The sequence below is a fragment of the Mus musculus genome, chromosome X, assembly GCF_000001635.26.
Source record: "Mus musculus strain C57BL/6J chromosome X, GRCm38.p6 C57BL/6J".
In the NCBI taxonomy this organism is placed as follows: Eukaryota; Metazoa; Chordata; class Mammalia; order Rodentia; family Muridae; genus Mus; species Mus musculus.
In genome coordinates this window covers 77,818,507-77,828,920 of record NC_000086.7, presented here as the reverse complement: position 1 = coordinate 77,828,920, position 10,414 = coordinate 77,818,507, and positions in this window count along the sequence as shown.

Below are 10,414 nucleotides of genomic sequence, written 5' to 3'. Positions count from 1 at the left end.
AGGTATATTCTTTTGTTTTAGGATGAAATGTTCTATAGATATCTGTTAAATCCATTTGGTTCATAACTTCTGTTAGTTTCACTATGTCTCTGTTTGGTTTCTGTTTTCATGATCTGTCAATTGCTAAAAGTGGGGTGTTGAAGTCTCCCAGTATTATTGTGTGAGTTTCAATGTGTGCTTTGAGCTTTAGCAAAGTTTCTTTTATGAATGTGGGTGCCCTTGCATTTGGAACATAGATGTTCAGAATTGAGGGTTCATTTTGGTAGATTTTTTCCTTTGATGTGTATGAATGTTATCTTTTTTGATAACTCTTGGTTGAAAGTCGATTTTATTTGCTATTAGCTTGTTTCTTTGGACCATTTTCTTGGAAAATTGTTTTCCAGCCTTTTACTCTGAGATAGTGTTTGTCTTTGTCACTGAAGTGCATTTCCAGTATACTGCAAAATGCTGGGTCTTGTTTACATATCCAGTCTGTTAGTCTATGTCTTGTTATTGGAGAAATGAGCCAATTGATGTTAAGAGATATTAAGGAAGAGTGGCTGTTGCTTATTGTTGTTTTTCTTGTTGGAGGTGGAATTATGTTTGTGTGTCTATCTTCTTTTGGGTTTGTTGAAAGAAGATTACTTTCTTGCTTTTCCTAGTTATAATTTCCCTACATGTGTTGGTGTTTTCCACAAATTATCCTTTGTAGGACTGAACTTGTGGAAAGATGTTGTGTAAATTTGGTTTTGTCATGGAATACTTGGGTTTCTCCATCTACCGTAATTGAGAGTTTTGCTGGGTATAGTAGCCTGGGCTGGCATTTGCATTCTCTTTGGGTCTGTATAACATCTGTCCATGATCTTCTGACTTTCATAGTATCTGGTGAGAAGTCTGGTGTAATTCTGATAGGTCTGTTTTTATATGTTACTTGACCTTTTTGCCTTACTGCTTTTAATATTCTTTCTTTGTTTTGTGCATTTGGTGTTTTGACTATAATGTAAGAGAAGGAATTTCTTTTCTGGTCCAGTCTATTTGGAGTTCTGTGGTCTTCTTGTATGTTCATGGACATCTCTTTCTTTAGGATAGGGAAGTTTCCTTGTATAATTTTGTTGAAGATATTTACTGGCACATTTAGTTAGGAATCTTCAGTCTCTTCTATACCTATTATCCTTAGGTGTGGTCTTCTCTTTGTGTCCTGGATTTCCTGGATGTTTTGGATTAGGAGCTTTTTACATTTTGCATTTTGCATTTTCTTTGACTGTTGCATAAATGTTTTCTATGCTATCTTCTGCCCCTGAGATTCTATCTCTTGTATTTTCTTGGTGATGCTTGCATCTATGACTCCTGATTTATTTCCTAGGTTTTCTATCTCCAGAGTTGTCTCCCTTTGTGATTTCTTTATTGTTTCTATTTCCATTTTTAGATCCTGGGTGGTTTTGTTCAATCCCTTCACCTCTTTGGTTATGTTTTCCTGCAATTCTTTAAGGGATTTTTGTGTTTCTTCTTAAAGGGCTTTTACCTGATTACCTCTGTTCTCCTGTATTTCTTTAAGTGAGTTATTTATGTCCTTCTTAAAGTCCTCTATCATCATCCTGAGATGTGATTTTAAATCATAATCTTGCTTTTCTGATGTGTTGGGGTATCCAGGGTTTCTGATGACTCCAAGTAGCCTTGGTTTCTGTTGCTTATGTTCTTATGCTTACCTCTTGCCATCTGGTTGTCTCTGGTGTTAGCTGAACTTGTTCTCTCTGAATGGATCTTATCCCTCCTATGAGCTTGTGAGCCTGTGATCTTAGGTCTATCAGCACTCCTCAGAGACCAGTTCTTTCTGGGTGGGGTTTGGGTAAGGAGAACTGTAGCACAGGGTTATCTCAGGGGCACAGATGGAAACCAGAAGCTAAGTTCTTCCTCTTATATCTGCGCCTCAACATACCCACATCACCTTGAACCTTTCCTAAATATACCATCATGATTTATCCCATTCCAGTAGTTGCTTTACACTATATATTTATTTCAATTTTATCCTGGAGCTATGTATAGCAATAAAGTCAATTTGGCAAGAGAGTTCACTGACATCTTTTATTTAAAATGTGCATAGAACCCTCTAAAATTGGCTGCTTAATATGGTTTTTGATTTGGTTTGATTTTGATTTTTTTTTTTTTTTTTTTGGAGACAGGGTTTCTCTGTGTAGCCCTGGCCTTCCTGAACCAGGCTGGGCTTGGACTCAGAAATCTGCCTGCCTCTGCCTCTGTTGGAATTAAATGTATGTGCTACGACCACCTGGCAAGATAATATGTATTTAACTCAGTCTGAAACTTCTTATAATCTACTGTTCCTGTATTACCTGGAACCAACCTCCCTAGGCACCATTGACCATGTGTTGTGAGGATTAATTCTTCACTAAACATTAATTTAGTATCACAAGTATGTTTTACATTTTTTTCTAAAAGTGTCAAATCACTTTACACCACTTTCCAAACTGCTTCATAATTTAGTTTGTTTTTATTTAATTCTGTGCACACTTGCAAACAAAAGCTTTCAAGGATTTCGTCAGAGTTGAAAAATCTGTATTTGTAGATTTTTATTTGCATTTTTGCAAAACTGCATAAATTAATATTTGCATTTTATGACTACAAGCGAGCCTGATAAATTTTGCTACTAACACACATTCTGATATGTTTCTGTGTTAAGTAAATGTTTTAATTCTCAAATCTTAATCTCATACATCTGGAAGAGGAGGTGAAGAGGATCTCAAAGAAGTTGTGGAGGGGAACCATAATCAGATTATATTGCATGAAAAAGAGTATATTTTCAATTAAAAAAATGTAAAGCTCATCTATCTGCCATAAAAGTCAATTCGCTTATAAAATAACATTTTTAAATTTTTTATTTGATATTTTCTTTATTTACATTTAAATGTTATCCCCTTTCCCAGTTTCTCCTCTGAAAACCCCCTATCTCTTTCCCCCTCCCCCTGCTCCCCAACCCACCGACTCCTGCTTCCTAGCCCTGACATTCTGCTATACTGGGGCATAGAACCTTCACAAGACCATTGATGACCAACTAGGACATCCTCTACTACATATGCAACTAGAGCCACAAGTCCCACCATGTGTTTTCTTTGATTGGTGGTTTAGTACCTGGGAGCTCTGAGGGTATGAATTGGTTCATATTGTTCTTCCTAGGAGGCTACAAACCCCTTCAGCTCTTTGGGTCCTTTCTCTAGCTCCTTCATTCGGGGCCCTGTGTTCAGTCCAATGGATGACTGTAAGCATCTGCTTCTGTATTTGTCAGGCACTGGCAGACCCTCTCAGGAGACAGCTATATCATGCTCTTGTCATCAAGCTCTTGTTGGCATCCATAACAGTGTCCGGGTTTGGTGGTTGTTTATGGGATGGATCCTCAGGTGGGGCAGACTCTGGATGGTCATTCCTTCAGTCTCTGCTCCGAATTTTGTCTCTGTACCTCCTTCCATGGGTATTTTGTTCCCCCTTCTAAGAATGATCGAAGTATCCACACTCTGGTCTTCCTTCTTCTTGAGTTTCATATGCTTTGAGAAATGAATCTTAGGTATTCTGAGCTTCTAGGCTAATATCCACTTATCAGTGAGTACATATTGTGTGAGTTCCTTTGTGATTGTGTTACCTCACTCAGGATGATGCCCTCCAGGTCCATCCGTTTGCCTAAGAATTTCATGAATTCATTGTTTTTAATTGCAGAGTAGTACTCCATTGTGTAAATGTACCACATTTTCTGTATCCATTCCTCTGTTGAGGGACATATAGGTTCTTTCCAGCTCCTAGCTATTATAAATAATACTGCTATGAACGTAGTGGAACATGTGTCCTTATTACATGTTGGTGCATCTTCTGGGTATATGCCCAGGAGTGGTATTTCTGGACCCTCCGCTAGTACTATGTCCAATTTTCTGAGTAACCGTCAAATGGATTTCCAGAGTGGTTGTACCAGCTTGCAATCCCACGGATACTGTCAATAAGACAAAAAGGCAACCAGCAGATTGGGAAACTATCTTTATCAATCCTACATCAGAAAGAGGGGACATATCCAATATATACAAAGAACTCCAGACATCCACATAACCCTATTTAAAAATGGGGTACAGAGCTTAACAAAGAATTCTCAACTGAGGAATACCGAATGGCTGAGAAGCAACTAAAAAATGTTCAATATCCTTAATCATCAGGGAAGTGCAAATCAAAACAACCCTGAGATTCCAATACCTCACACCAGTCAGAATGGCTAAGATCAAAAACTCAGTTGACATCAGATGATGGCAAGGATGTGGAAAAGAATAAAATGACAATATTAACTGTGTCTGTTTTACAAGAGTTTCTCTATAATGGCACTTTCTTTCCACAGCTCAATGAGAATTTGATATATTGATTTTTAATGTGTATTATCATGTACAGTTGGCATATGTGCTGATATGTGGTGTGACAGAAAATACAGTGAAAAATATTCACAGGCCTACTATTTTGAAAATTCTGGTTTTATGTGCATAATTTGGAATAGATTCTCAGACCCCTTCTGTGGGGAAATATTGGCCGCTCTATGGTTCTGGTTATATACCCCAGAGCCTTTGGGGACAAATACTTCTAAATATTAATTTTTCAGCTATATTTTTATAATAAAATTTGAGTGTGTTCACAGGCATATTTCCTTTCTGTCTGCCATCTTCATAATATGAGCATGCCTAGTGGTGTTGCTATGCTTTCAAACAAATGATGCATAATTTTACAGGAATCATGACCAAACATGCATCATGCTATTTTGTTTCTGAAACAAAGAACTTTAAACTGAGCATGGTCATGAATGTGCATCTTCACTGTGCATTTTCAGAAATGTGTCTGCTCACAAATCATTTTTCTATATGAATATGCAAAGGTCCCCTGATTAAATGTCACTCTTTAATTGTTGAAGGAATTGTCATTACTTTGGAAATAACCTCATGTGTCATCTATTACACAAAATAAATATTTTTGTACTATGTTCACTCTGTAAACACCAAAATGTGAATTCACAGACCAAAAGAACAATTCTTATCAAATATGTATTACACACATAACAGATTCAAATACTTTTAGGGTGTATTGTGTTATTATTATTCTCTTATACCATCATAGGCTTCTCAGTGTTCTCCATTGTTTACTTCATAGCTTCGTGCTACATCCTGGTTAGCATGAAATTGGAATTTTCTGTGCTGGGCATATTTTTGTTTTTCTGAACAGAAAATTCCCCATTCAGGCTCCTGAAAAACTTTCTGCATTTGAGTAGAACAGATACATTTTTAAAACTTACATTTAAATGTTCTTTCTTTTCCTATCTAAAGAATGTTGTTAGCTTTCTGGAAACTTCTAAACAAAAACCTGGTCCAAATCAATAAACTTTTATAAAATAACTCCCTATGGTTTAGCCAATGCACAGTAATTTATATATTTCACCAAACTAAGTGATGATACACAGACATTTTTTATATTATGCTGACTGAAACTTATTATCAGATGATTGAGAATTTTGAGCACTAGTTTGAATGGAAAATTAATAATAACAATAATAATAAATAAAATTTATTATAATTTTCTAAGGATATCTTTGTTAACATTTTGTGTCAGGACACTATTGCTCTAATATGAAAATTTGAGGTTTCTTTTCTCCTTTTGAGACATTTGAAAGAGTTTGTGAAGCAGGAATGATGTGTTGGCTCAGTGGACAATGAAGCTTGTCACCAATCCTCATGACTTGAGTTATAGCACAAGGAACCATGTTGTAGAAGGAGGGGATCAACACCCAAAAGTGATCTTCTGGGCTCTGTGGCATAGACATACATATACACACAGTAAATATTTTTTAATTAAATTAAATTAAAAGGTCATAAAGTCAAGGTATTAACTACCACTGATTATCCAATCCCTGACTTTGCTTTGAGGATGAAAAATTTTTTCTAAGAGAGGTTTTTAATTAATTTATTTATTTGTTTGTTTGTTTATTATGTACAATGTTCTGTCTGCATGTATGCCTCCATGCCAGAAGAGGGTAAAAGATCTCCTTATAGATGGTTGTGAGCCACCATGTGGTTGCTGGGAATTGAACTCAGGACCTCTGGAAGAGCAGTCAGTGCTCTCAACCTCTGAACCATCTCTCCAGCCTTGTTATAGATCTATTTGGTTACCTGTCTATCTATACATGTATCTATCTCTCTATCTGATACTTTCTGCCTTGCAGGAGTGTGTTCATTTTAACTGTGCGGCCTAGACACCACCAAAAGATTAGTTATCACCATTCTTACAGTTTAGATTTCAGCAAATTCAAACTAATGTAGCTTTGATTTCTCATTGTATTTGCTACTCTGTCAATATGACTTATTTTTTTCCTCATGTTGATCTCTACATAATATCAGCCTTTGACTTTGTTGACTTTCTCCCTACTTCTTTATTTTTCCTTAATTTTACTATAATATGACATATGCAGCTTCCTCTAATACGTGGTTTAATTTGGTGTTAATGATGGACCATATTGAGATGAGTGTTTAGATTGTTAGCCATGCAATATTACAGTCCTGACATAAAGACGTTGACAACTGTACATTGTCCATTTGCTACCATGAGTCCTAGATAAAATGTACAAAATCCTACAAATTTGGCCAGATTCCATTTTCTTGGAAACATTGAAATCAAATGTTATTCTTTTCTCCTTTGACAGTGGATTTTGTGTGACCAGGCTGTTTTATTTACACATATTTGCAAATTTCAAAATTTTCCTTTTATTCACGACTTCCAGTTTAGTCTCTATGCTGGTGTTTGTCAACTTGTTACAAATCTATGCATACCTACAAAGTTGGATTCTCAATTGAAAAAATGCTTCCATCACATGGGCCTGTAGGAAATCCTGTAGGGCATTTTATTGATTGGTGGTTGATGTTGAAGGCCCAAAATCAATGTGGGTGATACCACCCCTAAGCTGGTGGTCCTGGAATACATAAGAAAGCAAGCTGAAAAAGTTATGGGGAGCAAGTAAGTAAGAAGCACCCCTCCATGGCCTGTGCATCAGTTCTGCCTCCAAGATCCTATTTTGAGTTCCTGTCCTGACTTCCCTCAGTGATGGACTGTGATTTGAAAGTGGAAGACAAATGTACCCTGGGTTATAATTGTGTCCTTCATCCAGCCCAAACCCATTGCTTCCTGATTCACCAAGATATCAGAAAAAAATGTAGCAATCTCTTCCCAACACACACACACAAAATTAGTTTGCTTTCTATTGCTGTGACAAACCCCTATAACTAAAACCTAACTTAGAAAAGGAAAGGGTTAACCCATCTTACACAGGTCACCATCTACCATTGAGGGAAGTTAGGGCAGAATCTTCAATCAAAAACCATGTATGCTATGTATTGGCTTGTTTTTTAACTCATGCTTAACCAACTTCCTAGTACAGCCCACAAAGCCTGACTAGGGAATGATGAGCCCACACTGAGATGAGTCATCCATATCAATCATCAATCAAGACATTCCCCAACAGACAATCCCACAGAAAAAAACATGAGCTGGGCAATCCCTCAATTGAGACTTCCTTCCTAAATGATTCTAAACTGTGTCAAATTGACCATTAAAGTTGACTACGAAAAAAAAAATAGAGACTCTTCATCTGCGCCATGTTTCCCACCATGATAGGCCACACCTTCAAACTAGGGACCAAAATAAGGCCTTCCCTCAATTGACTACTGTCAGGTATTAAATCAAAGTACCAAAAAGATATTTATATGGGTCTCTAAGTCCCCTCTCTAGTATTAACAACAAACTATATCAACAACTGTCTAAACTATCAGTTGTAGTAAGAAAGTGAAATAACTCTGGATTAAAAGTCTCTACAGTTAACAAGCACTAAATACTTCCAGAACAACTGCTGTAATTACTGTTGAATATCAACCTGACAGGATATAGGATCATCTATAACATAAACCCTTTGGTATATCTGTGAGAATGCTTTTAGATTGGTATAACTGAGGTGGGAAATCCCTCCCTAAGTGTGGGCACTACTATTTAATGGCATTTGATTTTGTATACCCTTTCCTGCTTGTATCAGAGGAGTTAGGGGAAAAACAAAGGGGTAAGTGACAAGGGGAAGAAGGGGTGTCCTTCCCCACTTGGGTACCACAGAACTTAATATCCATCAAAGCCTACCTGATCAGTGGCTTTGAGGATCTTCTTTAATGAATTTGAAGAATATTATTTGAGGACCCCAGAGGGTGGATTATTTGTCTTGAATTGGGTACTTGGGTGACCAGTGGGTGGGCACTTTAGAGTGAGAAAGAGACATAGCAGAGCTGGGCAAGGTCAGGGCTTTGGGTGATAACATTATGATCTGAAGGGATTTTGACAGGATTTATGGTAATTCTGAGGTGCTTCATAGTAGTGAATGAGAGGGATTAAAACTCAGGCTGACATCCAATTTCAGGTACAACAGGACTGAATGGGACATCATCGCAGTATTATTTTAACAAACCACCCACCATGAATGGCATGGAAAAAAGGCTGGCAAGTGAATTCTTTATGGTTGCCACCCTCTGGCTTGGAGTATTGCCCATGCTGACCTCTAATTCCTGGAAAAACAAAAACTTAAGAAAACAAAACTAGTTTCCTATTTTCAAATAAAAATTGAATGACTTACTTACAAGAAAATTCTCCCCATTCTAATATTTTATGTGAGAGTTTGAAAAGCGTTTTTTTCCCCATTTTTTATTAGGTATTTAGCTCATTTACAAAATTTGTATATTCTTTTTTTTCTTTTTTTTGTTTTTTTTCCATTTTTTATTAGGTATTTATTTCATTTACATTTCCAATGCTATACCAAAAGTCCCCCATACCCACCCACCCACTCCCCCTTTTTGGCCCTGGCGTTCCCCTGTACTGGGGCATATAAAGTTTGCAAGTCCAATCGGCCTCTCTTTGCAGTGATGGCCGACTAGGCCATCTTTTGATACATATGCAGCTAGAGACAAGAACTCCGGGGTACTGGTTAGTTCATATTGTTGTTCCACCTATAGGGTTGCAGTTCCCTTTAGCTCCTTGGGTGCTTTCTCTAGCTCCTCCATTGGGGGCCCTGTGGTCCATTCAATAGCTGACTGTGAGCATCCACTTCTGTGTTTGCTAGGCCCTGGCATAGTCTCACAAGAGACAGGTATATCTGGGTCCTTTCAGCAAAATCTTGCTAGTGTATGCAATGGTGTCAGCGTTTGGAAGCTGATCGTGAGATGGATCTCTGGATATGGCAATCACTAGATGGTCCATCCTTTTGTCACACTTCCAAATTTTGTCTCTGTAACTCCTTCCATGGGTGTTTTGTTTCCTATTCTAAGAAGGGGCAAAGTGTCCACACTTTGGTCTTCGTTCTCTTGAGTTTAATGTGTTTAGCAAATTGTATCTTATATCTTGGGTATCCTAAATTTCTGGGCTAATATCCACTTATCAGTGAGTACATATTGTGAGAGTTCCTTTGTGATTGGGTTAGAAAAGCGTTTTTTTTCCCTAGGTTTATTCATATTAAATCTTTGGCTGTAAATTCTCAGCATTTTTGCCAGTGGATTTGAACAACTTTGTGTGCTGAACTGTTGAACTGTGAATGAATGAATATGAATATGCAGGAAACAGATTTTTGCCTGACATCTTAATCATTTCTCAGCCACTTAACAAGGCCAAATTCATACTGAAAAACAAAGGCTTATTGGATTATCTACATTGGGAAGATGAACAAAGAGATCCAGTAACCTACCCTCACTCACCCCCTTACACCACCCCACCCAACCCTAACGCTACCCCACCCTCATTCCCTTACCACTGCTACCACATCACCACGCCACCATTACCCCTATCCTCACCCCTGGTAACAAACCCATTGTCAGGGTCCTGACATAAGGTTAAAGTAGCAGTTCTGGTGAAGCTGTGGTCCCACCCATACCTGACCCCGCAGAGAGTCTATTATCCTAAAATGTGAACTTAAAAGCTGTCAAACTCTCTCAGGGAAAAATTTACCTTCTACCTAGTCTGGGTTTCTGGATTTGTCTTCTCTCGGGATGATATCCCTGAGGAAATTTCAGACTTTTGAGTCCCATTATTTGGATATTCCAGAAACTAGAGGGAATGGTACAAAGTCCTTACCCCTACCCCCAAGGCTGGTTAAAGCATCTCTCTATAGAAAACTATCATGGGAGGCTTAACTCTGTGTAGAAACTCGCAGCAAAAAACAATGTTTTGTCTACCCTCAAATTATTTCCATTTAAATATTTATTACAGTATTCTCATTATTGTTTTAAAAATAAAACTGTGGTTATGTAGTGGAAACACTGCCTTAACAACTATTTTAAGATTTATTGTATATGTTAGGTCTCAAAACTGACCTGGCTGTCAGGTTCTCTCA